Genomic DNA, 27,408 nt, shown 5'->3' with positions numbered 1-27,408 from the left:
GCTTGAAAAGCGCAACCAACCCTTGCTCGTCATCACAATCCAGTTTGCGCCTCGCCTATTTAAAAGAATAAAATCTTGTGTCTTCTGTCAGCAGAAACATATGCAGTAATGACCATGAATAACATTAGTACATTACTTACGTGTAAGTTGCGGAGGAAGACTGGAAATTGTTCTGTGTCTGCGGTATAATCTTTCCATGAAGGAAAGATGCGCACAAAGTTCCTGACCACAACATAATCTTCGTCTTCTAAACTGGGAAGAAATGGAACAGGGGTCCTATTTGCAGCAATGGGGGCTCTCTCTGGTTCGAAAAGGGATTTGACAACTGGATTTGGTGTACTCTTTGCTGGAATGGGGGTTTTGCGTCATACAGCTGGTGCTATGTCAACTGGCATAATCATACTGTTTGCTGTAGTTGGGGTCTGCTGAGTTGGGGCATCAGAAATGACCAGTGTAGTAGGGCTAGAGTCTGCTAGAGTTGGGGTATTTTGTGGGTCAGGTGATATTGCAACTACACCTAATGGGCTATTTGATTTATCAGGTGCCACTACCTTTTCCAAATACTTTGCTTGTGCTCCTCCACGATCAGCAATCGCCCTCTTCCTTTTGAACGTCTGATACACAAGAACAACATTTGAATGGATAAATATGGTATGATGACAGATGGAATATGTACTGAAAATGGATAGGCAGGGCGTATTCACATACACGATGCGTAAACTAAGCTAATGGCAGTTCAACAATAGAAGCAATGCAAAGCATCAGTTGCAAGATATGTGCGAGCAATGTTACCTTGGAAAGTTAGAGCAAGTACCTTGATGGGTGAATAAAATAGGGCATCTTCCTCTGACTCCTCCACTAGGGAGCTACATTGACTTAGGTCTCCCTCTAGCTCAGAATCACTGTTAGGATCATATTCTGAGCATTAATCTGTAGGTGAAGAGTGTTTGCACTGCATTGCATCCAGACTTGATTTCAGTCCCTTAATGCCAAGTTTGACAGCCATGACATTGTTCTGCTTTATTCTTTTCATGCGCGCAAGCTCATAATCATTATGATGCTGTTCAGAATCTGAGATTCATGAAAACATAAAAAGTAGTCAGATTATCTATGGAATGCATTGCAGTTTCAACTCAGAGAGTGTCTCCCTATAAACCCCTGCATATGCAAAGTTCACCTCCCCAACCGTGCTGACCAGACCACACACAGAGATACACACCCGAGCGGCAAACATGCATTTTCGAAACTAATTTAGGAACATTTAGCTGACCAATTAAACAACTCTGTTTTAATAATATCAGATTCGTATTCGAACAACTAAACTTGTTTAGCTTGATGGGTGGAGCAGTGTTATTATGAAATGAAGCACGTATTCTAATCGTATAGTGATCATAAAAGGGGGAAACTCTAAGCATATATTTTTTTAGCAAAAGAGGGTTTCCCCTCTGATTTCTATTAAAGAAACCACCACGGAACCAACATGATCAATTAAACCCTAAGCATGATCAATTAAACCGTATTATGGCCGTGCCATTGCAGATTTGAAGGTACAAACTGGAGAAATGATATTTAGCATCCATTGTTTGCTTCGAACTAAGAACTAAATTATAAGAGCTAAAAATAAAGTAGAGTAGCCAAGTTAAGATCTATTTTCTGGTTGAGATCAAAAAGATGAGGAGATATGAAGTACCACCTCTCTTGCGGCGCCGTGTAGGCATCGGGGGTGCGATGGCTGTCAGTGGCGTTGAAGCAGATCTGCGATGGTAGACGGGTGCATCGGGGGATAAGTCCCGTTGCGGTGGAAGAGAAGGTCGTGTGAGCGGCCCCGGCAAAGAGGACGACGGCGCCGATGAAGCGAGAGGACGCGATGCAAGGCTATTGGTCCGTCGCCGTGGATGAGAAACGTCCATCTCTAGCAGTGGACGACGCGGTCTTGGTAGGCGCTCCGGCATGGTGGAGGACGGTGGCGATGGATGTGGTGGAGGACGGCGGCGATGGATGGGGTGGTGGACGGAGGCTGGTGTGGGAATGGGGTGTTCTAGCGTGGATGGTCTATGAATGGGAAAATGGAGGGAGAGGTATGGGGAACCATGTTTTTGGGACGCGCCTGTCTGAAATATGGGAAAGTTACGAACTTATCCCCCATTTCAAATTTGGACGTCTCGTCGGTTGGGGATAGGACGGTAATCTCGCTTCTCCCAAATATTTGCCGGTAACTATTTCGGGCGAGGAGAGGGTGTTTTGCCGCCCACGGTTGGCGCCCACGGTGTATGAACGGGGCTGACAGGTAGGGCGGTTGTGTCACGTCTGATGGAAGTTACACATCTGCCCCTATTTAAAATATTAGCCTACATCTATTTCGGACGAGGAGAGTTTGTTTTGCCGCCCACCGTGTATGAATGGGGAATGGAGGGAGAAACAGAGGTCATTCGGACGAGCTTGAGTCAAATGAGTTTTGCCGCCCATGTTTGACGCCCACCGTGTCAGAATGGGCTCAGAGGCGGTCGTGTCACGTCTAATTGAACTTACTAACCTACCCCTATTTAGAGCAGTGGAAATTGGGCCGATGGATTGTCCGTGTAATGGGTAGACAGTATTCCATCTCCCAAACACTTGGCTTCGGCCAGCCGATGTGGGAGTGGACATTTTGCTGTTTCTTTCGAATTCTGGGACAATAAGCATCCACGTTTACCCTGGCAACTAAATTCGAATCCATTTTGTATTCCTATATGAATCTTTATAAATCATTCTATGTGTTTTTATATATTTTCAAAAGGACGACAAAGATGTATTCCACTGTCATATATGAATATGGTTTACAAATGCCGATACTCAAATTCAGAAACTAGAATCCAGTTTAAGGTGAATTCGAATATTTGGAACACTTCATGTCCAACTCAAATGTCACACGCATCATAATGTGTACTCCCATTTAGATATGTACACAAGCGATGTATCAATATTCAAATACCGAGTCAATCAACCAAGAATGTACGGAACTAACAGACATATAAACACTTATAGAGTATATGGATCAATAATATCAACTAACATACATAAGCCAGGCCGCTATACTTTTTTTGGCTACAACAACATCCTTTTTTTAGCCAGCATCTTGGCCCTTTCTGATGCGTGCCACTTATGGTCCATCTATACTAGTATTGCTGAATGCACATTCAGCCCGATTGGCATATTTGTAGGTCTGGCACAGCAATCCAAATGAAATGCCTTCGAGTCTTATCAATTAATACAGACTTGTGCTCAAATAAAATTACAAACAAAAAAACAAAAAAAACAATTATTATATGATCTCTAAAACAAACGGTTTGATTGATTACATGAACAGACAACACAAAGGTTATTCAACTATGGAAAGAACATTTCACCTATGATTTACCAAGTAGGAATTTAATTTCCTTTTTTCCTTCAGGACCTTAACAATCTGGTTAATCTCAGCTTGCTTCGTTTTGAAATCCACCAAATATTTAATGGTTGTCTTGAGTACTGCTTGTGATTGTGCTGTTTGCTTCCTCAACATGTCAACTTCATATCTAAGTGCAGAAGCAGAATCTCTTTCTACCACTAGTTTAGCCTCTAGAGTATCAACAATTGGCAATTCATAATGCACGATTGGGCCGGTGCCACTGCTGTGGGATGATGCAATGTCCATGGGGACCTCGCTCTTTGATCTTGGGCTAACCTGTTTTGCCATTAAAGTTCCGATTGGATTCAGAAAAGTTGAAGTTAGCAAAACATCTCAACTGGGAGTTATAACAGCAAACCAGTTCAACAAACAAGGAATTAAAGAGTTTCAATTGGATGCTGAAAAGTAGTTATTAACATCATTGTAACCCGTTGTTGCAGCAGCAAAGCAGTTAAACAAACAAGTAGATATTTTAAGTTAAGGCAAACAGGTAATTCTTAACAGTAAGTATCAAACACATAGATAGGCGCAGTCTACAATATGATTAACAGGCTGTGCCATTATGTAATCAGTAGCAAACTAAATTAAGCCAAGCAACATAATTGAACAATTTTGCAATAAGTGGCTAACTAAAATTCCGTGAAGCAGGTAACTGAACTTACGCTAGTTCTTTGTACAGGCACACTGCAACTTCTTTTTCGTTTACATGGTTGTACGAAGGAGTCCATGGCATCAATTGCTTGGATACACAGTCCCAATACTTCTTTCTTCCCACACTGCATGGGTAAGTCGAATAGTTAATCTGGTAAGATGGTGCGTCCTTGATGTGTTATATGAGGACGTGTAGTCAGACTAGTTGTAGCCAAACACATCACACTGGCTTTTATTGTATATTTCATGCGATTACTTTTGGCATATCGAGATCTAAGCAATCTACAATAGGATGAAAAGACTGGCATCCTTCACATTATTGGCGAACTCAGTTCATAGAAACAAGCAATTCAACCATTCTGTGGGTAAATCAAAAGTGCCACTGGAATATTTTTCACTATCCAATCATACACGCAAAAAGGGGCGATGCCACCATAGGGGCTGGTATGGGCGGCCGCCTCAGGTGGCTGGAAAGTGTGCACCTAGTTTGAGTCGTCCAGGTTGGCCCACGCTAGTTTTTTTCGTCCCAACGCACGAGCAAGCAATGTAAAAAATGAAGAAAAATGTTTCAATTTGGATGGGCCAATAACATAAGTGCAAGGCAGGCCCTATAGCAGGCTTGCGGCCCAAACGAGCGCCTCCCATATCGATCGACAGCAGGAAAAATCCCAATTCATTTGCTCCAGCCTCCAGTCTGGTTCGCTCCTAACCTAGCCGCCGCTGGACAGACCGACACAACACTTCCTCGCACCCTCGTTGGAGGGCGGTCGCCGGGCTTCAAGCGAATGTAAGGACAAGAAGATGAAGATCCAACCCTGGGTGTAGCCTGCGTGGGAGGCAGCGGCGGCAGCACAGGCATGGCATTGAGCTTGTGCAAACGGATAGTCGCTAATTGCAAGAGTAGCATGCGCAACGAGCAGGTACATCACATCCCTGATTATATCTAATTCAACTCTTCAATTTCTGGCCAATAGTTAAACCTGACGGTGTTGTAAAACTGCTTGTATGTAGGGAATCTATGAGAAAATGAAACCAATTTCTACTTATTTTATAACTCCCCCAATCAATACTGAACTGACTGAATCTGATGTATCTAATCAAGTTTCCGGTGCAAACATACAAGCTCATGTTGTTCTTGAGCCTGAAGTGTCTAATGAACAGACTGCTAATGAAGGATTTGATGCAAACATTTTACATGCTCCTGGTGATGAACATATAGTGTCTAATGAGGGATCTAATGCAAGCATTTTGCAAGCTCATTGAAGGATTTAGTGTCTAATGATGATCTACTATGTTGAGAGAGACAAATGTTTGCAGGCATTGATGACAAGCAAATTATAGTGCATTTTCATAGCTTGAGGAAACGTCGAGGCCATCTACCAGAAAGTCCCCGTATCATGACAACATAGCATAAATAATTTTCTAATCTGTTGTTTGAAACTATTGGCATACTTGTGCAGGATAGATATATTGATATGCAGTTTGCGCACTGGTTATACGTGCAATTACACTTCGATATTTTCAGCCAGAGAACGAATAATTCAAGCAGGTACAGACCATGTTTGTAGTCCTTGTACACCATGTTGCATTTTGTGTTTTTGGTGCTTGCATCATTTAGTGTTTATAATCTGAACTACTTTGGATCATTAGCTGGTTTTCAAAGTGCATGTAGCTTCACATTTCTCAAGTTATGTTGATTTCCGGAGTGCAAGTGCCTTCGTATTTTGAAGTTAAATGTTCGCCCCTGGTAACTTGAATTCGTGGATCAGCCACTGCACACAAATCATACATGAATGCCAGTACCAATTAAATGAAATGCAAGGACTTACGCTAGCTTGTTGTACAGGCTCACTGCAGCTCTGCTTGCACTTGGGATGTTCCATGTACAAGTCCATGTTACCACTTGCTTGGATGTGCAGGCCTTGTGCTCCTTGCATCCCCCTTTGCATTTTTGACACGGCGAATGGTTGATCAAATAAGAGGAATCGACCTTGATGTTGTACCGGAGGACAAATACTTACAAGGTTATACGGGTGTGCAAGATGTGTACCAGATCCCGTAGCGCCGTCATGCTTCGCTAATATATGGATTTGCTTGTTTCAGATGATATCTCCAGAAGAAATAAGAGTTAAGGTCAGAGTTGCATAGGCGTGTAAGCTAAGAGAGCAGTGAAAGGATATCCAAACATCGTCGGAACAGTGCACAAGGGAGTGATGTGTGGATACCTAGTTCGGGCCGGCGTTTGGGCATGCTCGCCTAGCTAGACTGCGGGTCACTTTAGAGCCGTTGAGGGTGATGCGCTGGCGTTGGCTGGCCGCGCACGGATGCAGATCTTGAGTGGCAGCGGAGCGCTACGATGCGGTGGACGAGACCGTTGGTGAAGCCCCAACGACCTCGGGGGGCGGAGGTGCGACGATGTGCTCGGTGAAGTAGCCCCGGTGAGCTGGGAGACGGCGTCGGTGAAGCGCACCTGATGCGGTGGAACTCGGTGTCTGTGAGGCACGTCGGTTGCGGCGGCCGACATTGTCGGTGGACCACCCGGTGTGGTGGACGAGGGCGTAGATGAGGTAGCTCCGGTGCGGTGGTGAAGCGCGACCGTCGTCTTCGTCGTCGTCGTCGTCCGGCACAGAGGTGGGGAACAGCGAGGAAAGAGACGAGACGAGGGGCGATTCGAGGGTTGGCGGTGAATTAGGGATTTGAGCAATCTGGGCGCGGAAGGGGACGGTGGAGAAGAGAGATTTTGCAGGGCTGGAATTGGGGCCGCCAGATATTTCAATCCGAAACGTGGAAGCGCGAACTTATATTGTCGTCGTCCTTTTTTTGGGGGGGGGGAGGGGGGTGGGTGGCTGGGTGCTACGCGTCTGTCCGACACGCGCGACCACCCCGACAGGACTATGCTTCGGTGCCTTAAGGCACCTGCCTTTGTGTCCATGACATATGGGCCCAACAGGTGGCTGGCCCACATGCCAGTGACGCAAAGGCAGTTGCCTTTAAGGCACCGAAGTAGCGTTCACAACGACACAACCCTGGTTTGCCTGGTGCGCCTACATTTGAGAATGCAAACGAATCTTCTTTCATCTGCAAATGAATCTGTATGTATTACCATGCCCGTGTTTTCCTTGCAATAATTAGTCATTCGAAACGAGATACTCCATCCGTTCACTTTTGTAAGTCGTTTCAAACAACTTAAAATGAACTGTTTTGCACATTGTCTGAAATGTCTTCAAGGTCTTATAAAAGTGAACAGAGGGAGTACTATAAATTAATTAATGAGGAGTTATTTGAAAAAAAAATCAAAACGGTACCCACGCTAACGTGGATTAGAGTGTGTCTCACATAATTAGTTATTTGAATTAGAGTGTGTGTCACATAGTTAGTTATTTGAATTAGAGTGTGTGTCACGTAACGATCTCCAATTCTAACGTGGATTTCGCATTTCACTGTATCCATGCTACTTTTTTAATACAAATGCATATGTATATGATGAACACCATGGTAGTGAGAAAACTTTTGGATGGATTCAAACATATGACCTACAAAATAGCACAACAAACTGAGTCAATGTCAACTTTTCGAAACTTAGTATGGCATGAATTCGAAATAATTACCCGTATGCCTACTCCTCGGTTCAAATCTTACAATGTACACCGAATTGAAACATCGATATTAAGTCTCGTACTATGTACATTCAAATGTTGTTTTTAGCCCCCCCGCACAAACGCTACATACTTCCTATATCGGTCAATCTTCCTCTCCTAACCACCTTAGGAAGCTATCGGTTTCCAACACACGTTCATTCTTTCTCTCCATGTTTCGATCTCTAAGTCTCTCAACTACACAACCCCTTTTTCCACTCTGTTACCAAATGTATTTACCTCACACACCCGCCATTGCACCCCATGCCGAGCTCTCTCTCTCCCCCCTCTCCCTCTCACCCTCTCGCGCTAAATACATGCATTGCCTATCTAGCCCCCAACCTCTCATGCATGCGCACGCACGCACGTTGTATATCTAGGTCACTCCCTCGAGACTGTCTCACTCTTTCTTCCGCACGGCGGGCCACACTCGCTCAATCTCGCTCTCTTTATCCGAGTCTCGTTTAACCTCGTTTTCTTTCACACACAAATGATATATCTCCTTGTTCGGGCCTCAATCGACACACTCTATACTCTCTCACGCAGATTGTCTATCTAAGTCAGTCCATCCAAGCCGCCACCACTCTTTCGACCTCATGGTGGGCCACGCTCACTCAATCTCTCTCTCTCCGTATGTCTCGATTGACCTCGCTCTTTCTCGGACAAAAATGATATATCACCATGTTTGAGCCCAATTCGACATATTCACATTGTATACTCTCTCACGCACATCGTCTATCTAGGTCACTCTCTCCAACCCGTCTCACTCTTTCGATCGCACGGCGACCCTATGTGATCGGTTGACCTTGCTTCCTCCCACGCACAAAATATATCTACACGTCTTCACTTACTGGTGGGTTCCATGTGTGATCTCTCTCTCTCTCTCTCCTCCCCTTCTGCGTTTAGACGCACGGGCAAACAGGAAGAACTCACGAGCGATGTTGCCGTTGACCATATCTGGACGCGTTCACAAGTCACGGCACCAGTTTCACGTACTAGCAGCACTAGTCAGTGTATACGTGCAATGCACGTTAATTTGGATGTATATTAAGTGCATGCGGATATTAACTACTAGGACATTATTTGCGTGTTGTCATGTGATTAGCACTATTTTTGGCATGAAATTAACTGCACGCTAAACGTGTTGAGCGCTCGACATTGAAGCAGTCTAGGTCGTTGGATGACAAGGAATACATGTGGCTTGATGACATTTTATATTTAATTTGATACGGCTCTAGCAGAACATTCAATCGATCAAACCATACATTTCGTTTAGTCTGACTCCGACTTTAAATTATACGACGATCGATATAAAATAAACGAAAATGATAAACATTCGGATTTTAAGCATGGCAATCCGAACGTTTTCATGGCAAATTTAGATTACGCGGCGGTGGCGGGGGCGTCTCGCGGTGGGAAGCGGCTCCTCTGCCGTGCTCTGTGTGTCGTCGGGCCACTGACAGACGGCAACGGCGGCGTCTTGCGCCGTTGTTGGCGTACTCCTGGACGTTGGCCTAGCTTCAAGGAAGGCCAAAATGTTCTGGACTTTCGAGCGAGTCGACTGGCATTGGTGCAAGAAAGTGGTCGACGGCGGCCATCCATGCCGCTGAGGGGGGCACTGGCACCCGCCCGGGGACAGGCGCTGTCAACGGCGCGGCGGAGACATTCTTGTGCACGGGCACCGGCACGGGCGCGCACGTCAGTGCACGCGCAGGCGCAGGCGCAGGCTCTGGCAGGTGCACGGGCACCGGCACGGGCATGCGCGTCAGTGCACGCGCAGGCGCATGCGCTGGCAGGTGCATGGGCGCGTGAAAGTCGGCGGGCACCTCGTGGAACCCCGTGGGATCAAGCTCGGCGACAATGTGTGACTCCTAGCCCATCAATGCCATGGGGATGGGCGCTGGCGCAGTCGGGGCGACGGGAGCCGGAACGGGAGCGGGGACAGGCGCGGCGTCTTCCCGCAAGGCCAGTTCAAGCTCGTCCCAAAGCGCCTTATGTTCTTGAGACTCCGGCTGGGTGTCTTCCTCAGGAAACTGGAACACTAAGGGCAGACCATCGTGATGCGGCATGGCATACGTTTAGGTCAGGCTAGTTGGAGGTAGACGACAGTAGAATCGGAGAGGAAGAGAGAGGATTGTAGCGATACTCCCTCCTTTCCGGTTTATAAGGCTCAATTCAAAAATCTCACCAACCAAGGTAGATGGTGAGTGGTGGAATACTTTTTGTAGCTTGCAAACGCACCCAATTAATGCTCTTGTTTTCTCAAAAAAATATGTTTACCAATGCATTAATTGCAATGCATGCATGCATAAATTACATGCATTGGTCAATTTTCTCTTAATACTTGTATGCAATGATTTAATTTACCTTGGAATCTGAACATGTGATGGGAAACAACAAAATTGAGCCTTATAAAATGGAAAAACTAATATTTTGAGATAAGCCCTATAAACGGGAAAGGAGGGAGTACCGGGTAGTGCAGGGTTGATTTTAAACTGCGGCGCCGGCGACATTAAAAGTGGAAGCAGTTGGGACGACGGTGGGCGGCGGAGCCTGGTCAAAGGGCTCGCCTCCCAGTGAGCCTGCACAGCGGTCTGCTCGCACGCCTCCCGTCGACTCACACGCTTGCTCGGATGGCACCTGCCGATTGCCGATGAGAAGCGGGGACTCGTGGCGGCACGTAAACGCCCACGGTTTCAATAGTTAAAGCGTTCGCCTTAACGTGATAGGTCTTTCTTCCAAAATACCTTGACTCTTCATTTGTGCAACTTGTCATAAGCAGCTTGTCTCAAATTTAAGAAAAAAATTTACGAAGTAATATTTGTGCCATATCACGTGACCATGCTTAGTTTCAAGAATTTATGCTCACTTTTGGATTTTCAGAAATTTAAGATCCAGGATTTGAAACAATATCATAAGCTGCATCATGCAATAAATTTTCAAGACGTACATCTTTCCTGTTGTATTTCTTAAGAAAGGATTTGGTCAAACATTATGCTTAGTTAGACTTCAGACAAGTTATATATGCAGAGTAAAAGGATAATCCCTCCGTACCAGTGCATTGCCTGATATATTAACTCAAGTACTAGGCACGAACAAATGGGCTCAATTCTGTGCTCATCCTGGTGTAGTAGTAGTACTAGGCAATGCAGTTGACGGGTGACCTTGACGAGCGGCGACCGAGGGAATTGAATCGTGCTCGGCACGGTAGGTAACGTTGTCTAGTTACTAAAGCATCCCTCCGTTGTTCATCAGTAGTCATTATGGACCGGGGACATGAGGGGAATTTCCTAGGGGTAGAATTCTGGCCGCCAGATATTTTGACTTGAAACGCTGAGGCTCGACTGGTTGGGGTAATGGGGTTGCCTAATGTGCGTACCACGCACGCCACCGAAGGACACTAGCCCGCTTTTTTTAGGATCAACACGAGCCAAGGTCTGGCTGGTATGCCGTTGGGTCCTACCATTCGAGAATACGAAAGGAACCTTTTAAATTGCCGAACGAATCTATGTGTATTATAATACCCGTATTTTCCTTGCAAATACTAATCTCAACGTGGTAATTGATTTATGACGAGTTGTTGAATTAGAGTGAGTTTGTGATATAGTGATCTCAACGTGGATTTCACATTTCATGGCATCCCCAGTAAGTTTTCCAATGCAAATTCAAATTTAAAAGATGAACAACATGGAGGTGAGAAAACTTTGTATGTATCAAGCATATGACCACACACACACACAGACACACACGCACGAACACAACAACAATCCAATCAGTATAGTGCATCTATTTTTCCAAACCATGCATGTATGACATGAATTCAAAAATACTCCTTCTATTCCTAAATATTAGTCTTTTAGAGAGTTCAACAAGTGACTACATACGGAGCAAAATGAGTGAATCTAGACTCTAAAATATGTCTATATACATCCATATGTGCCAGTCCATTTGAAGCCTCTAAAAAGACTAATATTTGGGAACGAAGGGAGTAAAATGTGACATCCATGGTCCTCAGTTCAATATTTAAAATGAACATGAAATTGAAACATGAATATTAAGTCTATTACTACAGTACATGCAAATGTTCTGTTTAGGCGGAGCTATGATTGTCGGGGGTCAACCCCTCGACCTTAGATAAAATTGTGAAGCTCTGTTTAGGGTTGTTTAGATTATATTTGTCCCCACCCTCCCAGCTGCCGATTGGTTGTGCACCCCACCCCTCCTCCCCGGGAGAATATCATGTGCCCTCATACCTTAGATGCTATATGCCGATACGAGTTGCTTGGAGCTTGTAGATCTGAGATATAGCAGCTCACATGATGTGTCCTAATATTTCTGCAGGAAACCTTGATGAGTTTGAGAATTGCACACAATTTGTACAAAAACTACTTAGATGCACTTTGATCCCATATCCAACGACCTCGAAGCTCGTATCATCGTAGCATCTAAGATGAAGGAGGACATCATATTCTCCTATATGTAAGAATATCATGTGCTACCACACCTTAGATGCTTTGGTGATACAAGCTCTTCGGAGGCGTTGGATTTGTGACCCAACACCTCCTTGGTGGTTCGAATGGTTTTTTGCAGAAAAGCCCCAAAAGAGTTCGGCCACTGCTTACAAGCACAAAGACTGCTCAGATGCCATTGGATCTCAGATCAAACGACCTCCAAGCTCGTATCACCGTAGCATCCAAGCTGCGATAGCACCTTATGTTTTCTCGCATGGGAGAGTATGAGGTGCTCCCGCACCGTAGATTCTATGGTGATACGAGTTCACTGAGATCTAACGGCCCACAATAGGAGGTTTGAATGTTTTTTGCAATATACGGCTGATAGAGTTTGGGAAATGCGCAGAAAGTACAAGTACTACGCATGTGCCATCTGATCACTGATCATACGACCTAGATGCTCATATCACCGTAGCAGGTAATTAAGCTATGGGGAGCACCTAATATGAGCACCGGGGAGCCGTTGGATCGAAGATGCAGCGGCACACACGAGGCCTGAATGTTTTATTTGCAAAAAAACCTTTGGAGAGTTTGGAAATTGCGCATAATTACAAAGACTACTTGAGGGAGTCCTGGATTAGGGGGTGTTCGGGTAGCCGGACTATACCTTCAGCCGGACTCCTGGACTATGAAGATACAAGATTGAAGACTTCGTCCCGTGTCCGGGTGGGACTTTCCTTGGCGTGAAAGGCAAGCTTGGCGGTGCGGATATTCAAGATCTCCTACCGTTGTAACCGACTCTATGTAACCCTAACCCTATCCGGTGTCTATATAAACCGGAGGGTTGTAGTCCGTAGGGAATCAACTCCATAGATAACAATCATACCATAGGCTAGCTTCTAGGGTTTAGCCTCCTTGATCTCGTGGTAGATCTACTCTTGTACTACCCATATCATCAATATTAATCAAGCAGGACGTAGGGTTTTACCTCCATCGAGAGGGCCCGAACCTGGGTAAAACATCGTGTTCCCTGCCTCCTGTTACCATCCGACCTAGACGCACAGTTCGGGACCCCCTACCCGAGATCCGCTGGTTTTGACACCGACATTGGTGCTTTCATTGAGAGTTCCTCTGTGCCGTCGCAATCAGGAAGGATGCCTCCTCCCGTCTTTAAAGACGGCGCCGTTGCTAAGGGAGCCTTGGCTGTCGGCCAAACTCTCCGGTTAGGTGGTTTCCTCATGACCGCCTGTTTGGCTGTTGCGCCGACGGTGACCTCTCGGGTCATCAAAAGCAACCTACACGTCATCTCGGAGCTCGTCGAGCAGCTAGATCCAATGGAGCTCTCTTCCGTAAACGAGCTCTTGGATCGCATCGCCGCCCTGGGGGTCGCTACGGATTACGACCAGGTTGGGCTTAAACCCGATCTAAGAGAAATTAACTCTCCCCAAGTCACCCACCACGTTGCCGTGGTAGAGGCGCAGTGCGGCGACCCTTCATCTATTTTAAGGACTAGCTACGTCTGAATTCCCGACCCCTCCAAGCCGGATACCCGCAGAGGGGAGGATGTAACTCAAGACCTGAGCTTAGGATCAGGCAACGGGCCAGATTCATTGGACAACATCCAAGAATCCGAACTTCAGAGTTCGGAAACTCTTCGGCCTCCGAATCTTGGATTGGGTGAGGTTTCAGATTCAATGACACCCGCCCACCCGATCATAAGTGATCTCTCCCAAATCAGGCAGAGGCCCGAGGAAACAGTACATCATTACTGGGCCAGATTCCTCCTGGTTATGAACAGGATAAAGGATTGCCGCGAGGGAGACGCAATCTCAATTTTCTGTAGTAATTGCACGGACAGGGGAATCCTCAACGCCGTAAGTCGTCGTGATATTACACGCTTCGCTGACTTGGCGTCCATAGTACAAAAATACTGTGTGATGGAAAGCGCCTGGAAAACTGAAATAAAATTTTGGGATAATCCGGCCTTGAATAGTAATCCCGTCCGAACTAAGAGGGTGCATCATCATAGGACACCCGGGATAAACACCAAAAAGCCAAAACCCTCTACAGGGCATGGAACCGTACTGGAAACATGGCTTGATGGACCCTGTAGAATTCACAGTACAGAGGACGCCACACCAACTCACAGCCTTAGAGCATGTTGGATACTCCGGCAGGTGGCCAAAATCGGCGAGGACCTCTTAATTCCGGAGGCCGCAGAAAGCCAGCCCAAGGACACCAGTACCGTTCTCACAGTCTTCGAGACTTTCACATCAAACAATGTGCGAAAAAGAACACTCCGCAGCCTCGCCGAAGTCTATCAAGTTGCAACAATAAATCCATGGAGCGACACTGCCATTACCTTCAACGCAAGTGATGAACCTAGATTCCGAACAGCCCGAGCACCAGCTGCATTGGTCCTCAGTCCCATAGTGGACGACTTTCGCCTCACCAAGGTGCTCATGGATGGAGGCAGCGGACTGAACCTCATTTATGAGGAAACCCTTCAAAAAATGGAAATAGACTGGAACCGCGTCGAGCGAAGCAGCACAACCTTTAGAGGAATAATCCCCAGTCGGGAAGCGCGCTGCATAGGAAAAATCACGCTAGATGTGGTGTTTGGCACGCCAGATAATTATAGGTCCGAAGAAGTCACGTTTCAGGTGGCCCCGTTTAAGAGCGGACATCACGCTTTACTAGGGCGGGAAGCATTCACAATCTTCCAAGCAATACCCCATTATGGGTACATGAAGCTTAAGATGCCCAGGCCGAACGGAATTATCACTCTAGCTACTGATCCGGACATAGCACTCTGCGCCGAAAACAAGACGGCCGCATTAGCCCTTGAGGCGCTATCCGAAGCCTTAGCGGCCGAGGAACTGACTGCGCTACGCTCCACGGTTAACAGGGATGATGTGATACTCGATAAGAGATCCAAATCCACATCCTTCAAGCCAGCTGACGAAATAGTCAAATTCCAGGTCCATCCAACGGACCCCAATAAAACAGCTTCCATCGGGGCACGACTGAACCCTGATGCAGACGCCGCACTGCTAGAGTTCCTACGAGAGAACTGGGACATCTTCGCCTGGCACCCTTCAGACATGCCAGGGATCCCACGCAGGCTGGCTGAACACAGCTTAAATATCCTAAAAGGATTTAAACCTGTCAAACAAGCCCTTCGGCGTTTTTCCGAACCCAAGAGACAGGCTATGGGAGAGGAGCTAGCCAAGCTATTGGAGGCCGGATTCATCAGAGACATAAAACATCCGGACTGGCTAGCAAACCTGGTGATGGTACCAAAGAAGGACAAATCCTGGCGCCTGTGTGTCGATTTTAAAGACCTTAACAAGGCTTGCCCAAAGGATCCCCCCCCCCTTCCCCGTATCGATCAAATGATTGATGCCACCGCAGGACACGATTTGTTGTGTTTCCTTGACGCATACTCCGGTTACCATCAAATCAAGATGGCAGAATCAGACCAAGCTGCAACAGCATTCATCACACCATACGGCCCATTCTGCTTCAACACAATGCCCTTCGGGCTGAAAAACACCGGCGCAACATATCAGCGCATGATCCAGACATGTCTGGCAAACCAGATCGGCAAAACAGTGGAGGCGTATGTGGATGATGTGGTCGTCAAATCAAGACATGTCGAATCCCTAGTAGACGACTTGAGGCTTACATTCGATAACCTCCGAAAATATGACATCAAGCTCAACCCAGAAAAATGCGTCTTCGGCGTTCCAGCCGGAAAGCTCTTGGGCTTCATTGTATCCGGTAGAGGAATTGAAGCAAACCCAGCCAAGATCCGAGCTTTGTCACAATTGGATGTCCCAAAGGACCTTAAACAAATAAAAAGATTAACCTGATGCGTGGCGGCTTTAAGCCGCTTCATCTCCCGCTTGGGAGAAAAGGCACTACCCCTTTATCGCCTCCTTCGGCGCACCGAACACTTCAAGTGGACGGATGCCGCCACGGCCGGACTTGATGAAATAAAAGCCATATTGGCAACAAACCCAGTCCTGGCCGCGCCAAACACCGGCGAACCAATGTTATTGTACATTGCAGCAACACACCAAGTTGTCAACGCAGTGCTCGTTGTCGAGCGGGAAATGGACGGACACAAATTCCCCCTTCAAAGGCCGGTCTACTACGTGTCCACTGTCCTCACTCCATGCAAATCACGGTACCCGCATTATCAAAAGATTGCATACGCGGTATTCATGGCTTCCCGGAAGCTACGACACTACTTTCAAGAGTGTTCCATAACAGTAGCCTCGGAAGTGCCACTAAACGATATTATCAACAAACGCGATGCAATGGGCCGGATTGCAAAATGGGCCATCGAGCTTCTCCCATTCGATATAACCTATAAGCCACGGCGAGCTATTAAATCGCAAGTTTTGGCTGACTTCGTCGCAGAATGGACGGAGGCCGAGCTCCCTAAAGAGTACGGCACATATTCAAACTGGATTATGCATTTCGACGGCTCCAAAATGTTGGCTGGACTGGGGGCCTGCGTCGTCCTGACGTCCCCCACAGGAGACATAGTCCAATATGTGCTCCAGATCATGTACACGGATTCCAACAATGCAGCCGAATATGAGGCCCTCCTACATGGCCTCCGGATAGCAGTATCCATGGGTATCCAACGCCTAGAGGTACGCGGGGATTCAAACCTCGCGATATCCCAAATAAACGGAGATTTCGACACCAAGGACCCAAAAATGGCAGCTTACCACAACGCCGTCCTAAAAATGTCAGCTCGGTTCGAAGGGCTGGAGTTTCACCATATAGCCCGAGAAAACAATCAAGCGGCGGACGTCCTAGCACGCATCGGAGCAAAACGCGATGCAGTCCCCCCAACATCTTTTTGGAAAGATTGTTCAAGCCAGCCGTAGCATGGGAGGGGGAACCCGCAAATAACAGCCCGAACCCAGCCGCACCACTCGACGCCGAACAATCTGACACAATTGGAGGCTCTGCCAACGAAATTACACCTTCAGCCCACGTAATAATGGCGGTTATCGCCCCGTGGACAGAACCATTCCTAGCCTACCTTACTAGGCAGGAACTCCCGGAGGACCAAAACGAGGCCCGCTGCATAGTGCGGCGATCTAAAGCCTATAGAGTCCATGAGGGAGAGCTTTATAAGAAAAGCACTACCGGAGTCCTTCAAAGGTGCATCTCCGAAGAGGAAGGGCGGAACCTTCTGGCTGAAATTCATGCCGGACTCAGTGGTCACCACGCCGCTGCTCGGTCCCTTGTTAGCAAGGCTTTCCGTACTGGTTTTTATTGGCCGACGGCCCGGGCAGACGCTCAGGACCTAGTCCAACGATGCGCTGGTTGCCAACTTTTTGCCAACCAAAGCCATATGCCACCCACCGCACTCCAAACTATACCCATCACCTGGCCTTTTGCGGTCTGGGGGCTTGACATGGTCGGACCCCTTAAAGGTGGGACCCATAGGAAAAAATACTTACTGGTCATGGTGGATAAGTTCACCAAATGGATAGAAGCCAAGCCTGTTAAAACGGCCGAATCCGGACCTGTGATAGACTTCATATCTAGGGTTGTACACCATTATGGCGTCCCCCACAGCATCATAACCGACAACGGTACAAACTTTACCGCTGACGAGGTAAAACTCTGGTGCAAAAACATGGGCATCAAGCTCGATTATGCTTCCGTCTATCACCCACAAACCAACGGCCAGGTCGAACGTGCAAATGGTCTTATCATGAGCGGCATTAAACCCAGACTGGTGCGGTCCCTCAAGGAATCTAACACGCACTGGGTAGAGGAGCTCGACTCTGTGCTATGGGGGCTGCGGACCACGCCAAATCGCACCACCGGATACACACCATTTTTTATGGTGTACGACACAGAAGCAGTTCTGCCCTGCGACATAATTCATGACTCACCTAGAGTGCGCATGTACGAAGAAAGAGAAGCCGAGCTTGATCGGCAGGACAACTTGGACGCCTTGGAGGAGGAGCGGTACGTGGCAAAAGCCCGTTCCGCATTTTATCAACAGCAGGCCCGAAGATATCAAAGCAGAGAAGTACGGGCCAAAAATTACAACGTTGGCGAACTAGTCCTACGCCTGCCGGATAAGAAAAAGGACAAACTCAAGCCCAAGTGGGAAGGTCCATTCATAATCGACCAAGTCCTGACTGGTGGGGCATACCGCCTGCGAGATGCGTCGAACAACCGACTCGAGCCGAACCCGTGGAACGCCACCCGTCTCCGAAGATTCTATGCCTAGCGCCGGACTCTGTGTTCGTCTCCTTCCTATGTCCATTCTTTTTTGAATTTTTCTGTCTTACATTTCTCTCCTTCCCATTTTTTATTTTATAGCCCTTAAAGGCTCATATAGTGACGCGCCACTCGCGCTCATTAAACCTGGGGGCTTCTTTAACAGAAGCTTATTTATGCGGGCTTCACGCCCAACACATGCGTCAAACTTCCGCATGTACCTTTTTCTTCACCATTATATGCATCGATATGACTTAAGTTTTGGCCAAGCTGGGTTGCCTGGCTCCTGTGCTTACCCCTACGTTCCCGATTGTTCGGCTAGGCGGTAAAGGGAGCACCTCTGCGATTGTTACTGCCGGGTCAGCCGGACGTGTACCTCAGACTGGGTGAAGCCGAAAGCTAGCGTTCTTAAGGGAATATTCGGTCGGTGAAACAAAAGATGATCTTTTTACTCATTTTATGCGCCCCTAGATGCTTTTTTTTTCTGCGTCTCTTCACGCAGTCCGGACATGCACCTTAGGGCATGCCTCCCAGCGAAAGGAACCCTTAACGGAACTATTCTCTCTGGAAGATGTTTCTTACTAACCATGTAATATAACATAACTAGTTGGGCACTTGTCTGATAAAGCACTGATGACCCCTACGCCTGGTCTCCACGCATACCCCGGTTCTTATATAACCGCTAGGGTATTCGGACACACTCCGGACCATCAGGTCCCGAGGTTGAAGCGAAAAGGTCGGCAACGACAAACGATCTACAATCCGGCTAGAAGGCATTACACATGTCAATTCAAAATTACACAGTCATTCTGACTGATTGTATTCCTCTTCTATACCATCTAACAGGCTGTCTAATTTACAGTCCTGCTGGGAATACTTCACGGCCAACTCTACTTGGCCGTATACTAAGCTTACAGGGATCTCCTTCCCGTCAGGCCCCACTGGTCTGACCTCGGCCATGTGGTTTGGGTCAGACTTCGTAAAACGGGTCTTCACCATGGCCCAGGCCTCCCTAATGCCTTGTCGGCAGGCCGATATCTTCCACAACCGGAAGCGCCGCCGAGCTCCCTTCAGCTTCTCCGCAAGCTCTCCAAGGCCCTTGGGCATGGAGTGGGCAGGCCATAAGGCTTGGGCAATACCTCGCATCGCCTGCCGAATTCGCTCGTGCAGTTGCAAGAGTTCGGGAAGAAGGTCACCCGTAGAACCGGGCATCTCCTCTGCAGGACGACCTGTGAGCATACCTACAGACATTACTCTGTTAGTCGACTTCCTCGCCGAACTTTTTTTTTCAAAGTTCGTTCAAGCACTTACTAAATATGCCGCGTCGAAGCCGCTGATTCTCCTTCATGGAGTCCGACAGCTGGCCACGAACATCTTTAAGTTCGACGTCCAGCTTGGTGTTGGCATCCTGAAGATCATTCTTCTCCCGCCTCACCTTTGTCAACGTACTCTCACCGGCCTTTAGCCGGCGTAAGAGTTGTTGCTTGTCCGGATCGAGTCCAGCGCCATCTGCAATATGATCTATTAGATTTGCACCCACACTGCACAATACTAATCTTTCAAAGTGTATCTTACCTGAGGGGGTCTCTTTGGGTTCCCCTGCTGCGGCTAGTGCGGCCTCTAGTTGGGCCTTGCACCTTTCCAGCTCCTGGGACAGTACGGTATTCTTCTCTGTAAGAACCTGCATATTAAATGATCCTTAAATCAGTTGCTCTAACTGCTTCAAGTCTCGGGGGCTACTGGCATATATATATATATTTAACCAAAATTTTCTTACCCGTATGTCTTTTACATACTGCTCCGTGGCTCTGGCTAAACCGTTTTGAGCGGCACGGAGGTACGCATCTCCCGAATTAAAGGCATCTAAAGCCTCTTGGGAGAAACAAGCGTCGCGTAGAACTGTCCGGCGACGCATGTGGTTCATGGCACTCTCCACTTCAGAATTTGTGGCAGACAGCCTGTCCGCATCCTCTGTCGGAGGAGCGTCTGGTGCGCGCCTTGTGCTCGCCTCCGCTTCCTGGCCAGACGTTGGAGGCTGGCTGGTGGAGGCATGATTGGCAACCTCTCCGGATGTAGTCCGGCGAGGTCTCTTCGTTCTGAAGATGGCACGAATGTTAATATGCCCTGACAGAATAACTCCAGGGAAACAGATGGTGCGCTATACCTTTGCGCCGGCATCTCAGCCCGGACTACATTCCTTTTTGCCCCACGGGGCCCTGCGGCCCCTCGTTGGCTAGCCGCCGCAGGTTCGGCCTCCTGCCTCGGAAATCTCCCCTGCAAAACACGGTTGTCGTAAGAAACACCGGAATACGTGAGAGTAGAATCTCTTTCAAGGGAATGGGACTCCGGTTTCCGTCACCTGGGAGGCCGGGATTAACCCTGGGTAATCCGCCGTAATGGCTACCAAGGTATTGTCCTTACTTAGCTGATGGAACACCCCGTCTATAAGCTCCACCGATATGTCCGGATCCTCTTCGGAGTCTGGATTGAGGGACCGTTCTGGGTCCTCGGGCTGTGGAGGACGGCTGTCTATATCCTTTACCTCCTGTCGCAGTTCCTACATTGAAGTCGTTAGACTACCTATCTAACCGTGGGAGTATAAAACAAACGGGCAAGCGCAATTGTTCACTTACCCAACTTGGAGGATCGTACATACTGAATCCGGCCCGCGGGTTGACGCGGAGGAATTCCTCCTTTTCTCCCTTGTACAAAGAGGATAAGATCTTTACTAAGGCGGCGGCTGAGGCCGGCCCCTTACGACCGCAACGAGTGGCGTCATCCTCCCCGTTGAAATCCCACATGGGGTGGCCTCTATATTGAAGCGGCTGCACCCCCCGCATAATGCATGCGGCCATGACTCCAATCATGGTTAGTCCGGAATGAGCCAGCAGTCTTATCCGGCCCATCAGGTAAAGGACGTCTCTGTCGCTTTCTCTCTGAGAGCTCCGTGGACGCCAGCTCAAGCGTTTCTTCAATGGGGCATTGTTGAACTCAGGGAGACCGACCCGAATAGGGTCCGGTAGCGGGACGTCATCTATGTAAAACCATTCCGAAGGCCAGTCCTCGGACGCCTTCTTCGGGGTTCCGGATAGGTATCCGGCCCCGGCGATGCGCCATACTTCAGCTCCGCCCACTTGGTAGATAGACCCCTCTTGAGAACGGGGCACCAGACAGAATAACCTCTTCCACAGCGCGAAATGAGCCTCAACGCCTAAAAATAGCTCGCAAAGGGTGACAAAACCCGCGATATGTAATACGGAGGCGGGCGTGAGATTGTGCAGCTGGAGACCGTAAAACTCCAGAAGCCCGCGGAGAAATGGATGAATTGGAAATCCCAGTCCCCTTATTAGATAGGGGACGAGGCACACCCGCTCTCCTTTAGAAGGATTGGGGGTGCTCTCCGCTTGTTTTCCGCCATTGTAAGTGGCGAGACCGGCTCGGACTGGGACCATGTATGCCTGGGGGAGAAATCCCTTGGCCTGAAGCGACACTAACTCGCTATGCGGGATGGTGCAACTCTCCCAATCCCCGGGTTTGGGACCGGAGGGGCGAGGGGAGGAGCTGCGACGACTGGACATGTTGGAATGGACCTTTGCTGGAAGCGCTCTGATGATAACTCGCGGAGAGGAGAAGATGTGGTTTGAACCTGAATCACCATCCCATTAAATAGGCGGCTCATTTATATGGCTAGGGGTGTGGATGTAAAAATGCCCCGGCTTTTCGCATTCGTTTGACACGTGGAAGACGGCCATTATTGGGCGTGGAAGCCAAGGAGCATTACATTACAAAAATCGGACATTATTCCTACAGGTACACAGGATTGGGAGAAGAACCCGCCTTGCAATGCCGAACAATCTGCGCGCCGGACTTATCGTCATTGAAGCCTGGTTCGGGGGCTACTGAGGGAGTCCTGGATTAGGGGGTGTTCGGGTAGCCGGACTATACCTTCAGCCGGACTCCTGGACTATGAAGATACAAGATTGAAGACTTCGTCCCGTGTCCGGATGGGACCTTCCTTTGCGTGGAAGGCAAGCTTGGCGGTGCGGATATTCAAGATGTCCTACCATTGTAACCGACTCTATGTAACCCTAACCCTATCCGGTGTCTATATAAATCGGAGGGTTGTAGTCCGTAGGGAATCAACTCCATAGATAACAATCATACCGTAGGCTAGCTTCTAGGGTTTAGCCTCCTTGATCTCGTGGTAGATCTACTCTTGTACTACCCATATCATCAATATTAATCAAGCAGGACGTAGGGTTTTACCTCCATCGAGAGGGCCCGAACCTGGGTAAAACATCGTGTTCCCTGCCTCCTGTTACCATCCGACCTAGACGCACAGTTCGGGACCCCCTACCCGAGATCCGCCGGTTTTGACACCGACACTACTCCCAAGCCATTGGATCTCACTTCCAACGGTGTAAAAACTCGTATCACCATAGTATCTAAGCTGCGGGGTGGATGTGATATTCTATGCCGCTATCATTTTTGTTCGTAAACTTGCAAAATACGTGTAACTCATGCCGTTACTTGTCTAACCGCGCAAAGTGTTTGTTCAAAAAAACCATCCTACACTGAAATATCGGAACAACACACGGGGGTCCCACTTGTCATTAATCAAATTTGGACCTAAAACTAACAAATCTGAAAGACGAGATTCGAACTGTCAACCTGGACTACAAAGCGTAAGTCGATAGCCTGAAAAAACGAACGGTTGTTGGCTTTGTCCCATAACTTGATTTTATTTATAGAGTACTTTCGTTGAGTAGAGTAGAGGGAGTGCCTCGTCAACACGTGCATGACCGTTGTCTCACTTACTGGTGGGTCCCAGGTCTGCGATCTCAATCTCTCTTCTCTCCATCGTCTAACCTTTGCACGGGCACACACGAAGAGCGGCGCTAGCTTGCCGTGGTGTTATTACAACTAAAAAAAGCTTGGAAAATAGAAGAATCGCCTAGAACAAGAGACGTTGTGGCTGGTCGAGATGGAGCTAACCACATCTATCCTTCGTGCCACGTTTGCATGATGAAGCTGTGTGGCTAGTGGGGTGTTTTCGACCGACTGGCTGGGTCCCGAGGTCGAACCATAGGTACTACGTCTAATACAGTATATTTTTACACGCACATTTTTCCTCTGTGCCGAGACGTGGCACACCCTACCGCGCGGTTTCGGGGTCCTCCCGGGTGGTGCACGCATATATTCTTCCTGACGTGGGACGCCCTATCGCGCGTTTTCTGGATCCTCCTTGGTCGTAGTGCCGAAGCAAGTAAATGAGTCGTCAAATCATGAAAGACCACCTTTCCTGCCGAGTGCATCAGTGAAGCACGGTGGCTAGCTAGTTGGGCTAGTTCGACCCCTTAGCTAGGCCGCCGCCACATTTGTTTTTTCACCCCTTTTTTTATCTACTTGCCGGCAGGTAAATATAAATATCCACCGCGGCGTTGCTCTGGTGTTTGGGTGCGTCAGGATTTTTATTTTTTGATTGACGAGAGCAGGCGCGGCAGGATTTTTAATTTTTTGATTGACGGGAGCAGGCGCGGCAGCAATTAGTCACGATGACTCCGCCTGTAAAAACCCACTGCTCCCTGATGTGAGAAGTCGTCGACTGGTGTTTTACCGTGCTAAAAACCAAAAGATTCCCCGCTCCCTCCACCTTCCGTAGATTGCATTGCCTTTCAGCCATTTTGCCCCCTTTCCTTCCTCTCCCCATTGCTTCTACCTGGTGCCATGGCGGCGCAGCAGATCACGGAGTCCGAGGTGAGGCTCCTGATACAAGAGCTCCATGCCAAGGATGCGGAGCTCAGGGCCAAGGACGTGGAGCTCCGTGAGCTCAAGGAGGAGAGGAGTGCCATGCTCCTCAGTTATGTGCGGGAGTTCACGGAGCTTCAAAAGCGGCAGGCGTCCACCACAAAGATGCTCGAGGTGTCGGCAGCGTTGCTGCAGAAAGCGGGAGATACGATAGGCCGTCAGGGGAGCCGGCTGGAGCGCGAGCGGGCCGATCGTGACGAGGTCCAGGATCGCCTCAGCCACTTGGTGAACCAAGTTGCCACGCACGTGTTGCGGCTGCGTGATGCGTACCGTCGTGCCAACGTGACGATGCCGACCGTCGGGCTAAACCCGTTCGACCACCCGGTCGACTTCAATGAGTTGCGGCTTCCTGACCTGGTCTCCTTCTTTACCTATATCTCCGAGGAGCTGAGACGTCTCCGCGCGATGGTGGGGGCTGAGCTGGAAAAGGAGGGGTTGCGGGCTGCCGTCGCTGTTGTCGGGCGAATCCTTTCAGGGCTCCGTCACCGGAATCCATTCCTGCCATTGGACGCCGTCTTTGACGAGATGGCTCCCGTCGACCGGGAGCAGGCTTTGCGGGCGGTTGCACCCTGCATCACCAACACCGTGCGCCTCGAGAAGCAGAGGGACTTCGGTGGTGTTTAGGCGCCCTCTGCATGGGCATGTCCATGTCTCGGCGCAACATGACCGTTGGATCAAACTCAGACGGTGCAGATCAGTCACTGTAGCACAAAGCGTGCGGGTGTGTTTGGTTGCATTCTCATCTCAATATAGTTGTTTCCTCTTCGTGTATTTGTTACATATAGGAGTAGTTGACATGCGCACAACATCATTTGTTATCGCCATATCTTACTACACTAGCAACAAGATTGTGTAGTACTGACGTATGAACCACTACACATGCCTAGTAGTAGGAGCATTGTGTATGTTCAAGTGGCTGCCGTGTTTCACACTCCTCCGTCGTAAGAGTGGAAACGCTTGCTGTAATCATTTTTTATTTTGAAAAATAGTGGACACGCTCTACCGTGCGGATCCTCCTCCAGCCATGCACTAAATTACTCACTTTTGCCGACGTGTGGGATAGCCAGCATCGGGGTCCACCAGCCATGCACTAAATTACTCCATAGTAGAGTGACGGTAGACTACCCCGATCGAAGCGCCATAGTAATGCCCAATGAGCCGTCAAATCACAAAACCCCCTCCTTTCCAGCAGTAAGTTGGACGGACGAAGCAACCATCATTTCACTCTTCTCTCTCAGCTTCCTCTCTACCCAACCCTCGCTTCTGCCTCGTCTTGTTCCTCATTTCTTCATTAAAACCCCGACCTGCTTCTGCCATTGTTCTTCTCTCCCAAAGAAGGAAAGGTGAGCGCATCAATGGTGTTGATTCCGGCCAAGGCCCGGTCTTGCAACCCCGAGACTGATCCTATAACTCCCTCTCTTTTCTTCTTTTGGGTTTGTGGTTATGGTTTCTTTTCTTTTATTTCTATTTGACAGTTTCTTGATGGACGCTGGAGCACCGGCCGAAGTGATGTCTATGGCTCCGGCCAAAACCGTCGAGGCTCATGGTACGAAGAAGCGCAAGCACCCCGCCGAGACTACCGCAGACAAGCTCAAAGCCATCCCCCTGTCCAAGCCCCCCTCTCCGGGATCCCTCATTAAGCAAGTCCAGGTAATATCTCTTCTTGACGATCTTTTTCTCGATCTTGATCGTGTTTTTTCATCTAACATGCAATACTAGTACTAGTAGTACAACTTTCTAGGTGATCTTGCATGTGATTTTTGTGTGCCAAATGACGGTTCTAAATTCCTCTTTTGACCAAAACATGCGAGAGGTTGACACTGATTTCTTATAGATTACTTTCAACTACTCCCTCTGTCCCAAATTTCTTGTCTTAGATTTGTCTAGATACGGATGTATCTAATACTAAAATGTGACTTGATACATCTGTATCTAGACAAATCTAAGACAAGAATTTTGGGACGGAGGGAGTACTTTATGAAAATAAATGCTACCTTATAAGAGGGTATATTTGCCTCAGTAACTTGTGTTATGGATTTTGCATGTAATCCCTTTGCTCTCATGCCTTTGAAGACATGTTCTAGTGTCTTTGTTCACTCATTTCTATGCGTATATGTAGTCATATATGGAGTATAATATCGAAAATCATCTCATATTTCTGAACGGAAGTAGTAATAAAATATGGTTTCTGTTTGAATTAGAACTAGGTCCGCGGTGGAGATGAAGTTCTCAAAGTCATGCCTTGTGAACTGGAAGACCTGATGATGAGTTCTACTGCTGAACTATCCAGTTGTTGTGTCCTTGTCGCCACGTGTCCTGAACTAGTGTTTTCTTGTAGCATTGTTGTCAGGCGTGTTCTCGAGGCTATACTTGACGACAACAATTTCCTGGCTGTGCCTTCGATTATGAAGGGTGTGGTTCTTGTAAAGCTTCCCAACAAATCTGACGCGGCCTGTCTTCATCATCATGTTTATGAGTGGAAAGACCACTCTGTTAGGTTCTCCAAGGTTGACAAGATGGTGATGGTGCGTGTAGACATCTCACACGATGTCCATGGCCTAGTCAGTTATGCGGGGTTCATCCCGTAGGTCGGTGGCAAGAAATAGTCTGCAGAGTTTAGTTAGTGCAACTTTGCTTGTCTGTAGTAAGTACTATTGTTCAGTACTTGATTTGTGTTTGTGAACCCTGTATTGTTTATTAGTACTGCTGCTTTTGGTGTGTGGTCAGTCCTGAGAACGGTCTATGTTAATGTCTGTCCACTCAATTCAGTCTGTATATTTTGAAGTATCTAGATCATATTTTTTGTGAGGACGGTTTATCAATTATGGTTACACTCCAATATCTGTATGCATTGCAGGGTTTATCGCACCCACCAGGATTTCCAGTCCCATGGATGTTCGGTCCATAAGATTTGTCACGACCTTTGGACTGTCCTGCTTGTGGGAGTAGGCAGGGCCCCTGCATGCCACGCGTAGTTGGACGATCAATCTTCTATTTAGTACTTTAACATAGTGATTTCCTGGTAAGGATTCACTCGTGTCACATCAAGTAAATCTTATTGATTTACTGTCTAAATCTTATTGATTTAATGTCATGTTTTCTTTTTTTACTGCAATTTTACGATGCAGGTTTTGCCATGTGACATTCATCACAGAATAAACCGTTTGGTTTGCTC

The sequence above is a fragment of the Triticum urartu genome, chromosome 7A (genome assembly GCF_056163025.1).
Source record: "Triticum urartu cultivar PI428250 chromosome 7A, HENAU_Tu73, whole genome shotgun sequence".
In the NCBI taxonomy this organism is placed as follows: Eukaryota; Viridiplantae; Streptophyta; class Magnoliopsida; order Poales; family Poaceae; genus Triticum; species Triticum urartu.
The sequence above is the reverse complement of the archived record's forward strand: the minus strand, read 5'-3'. Positions refer to the sequence as shown.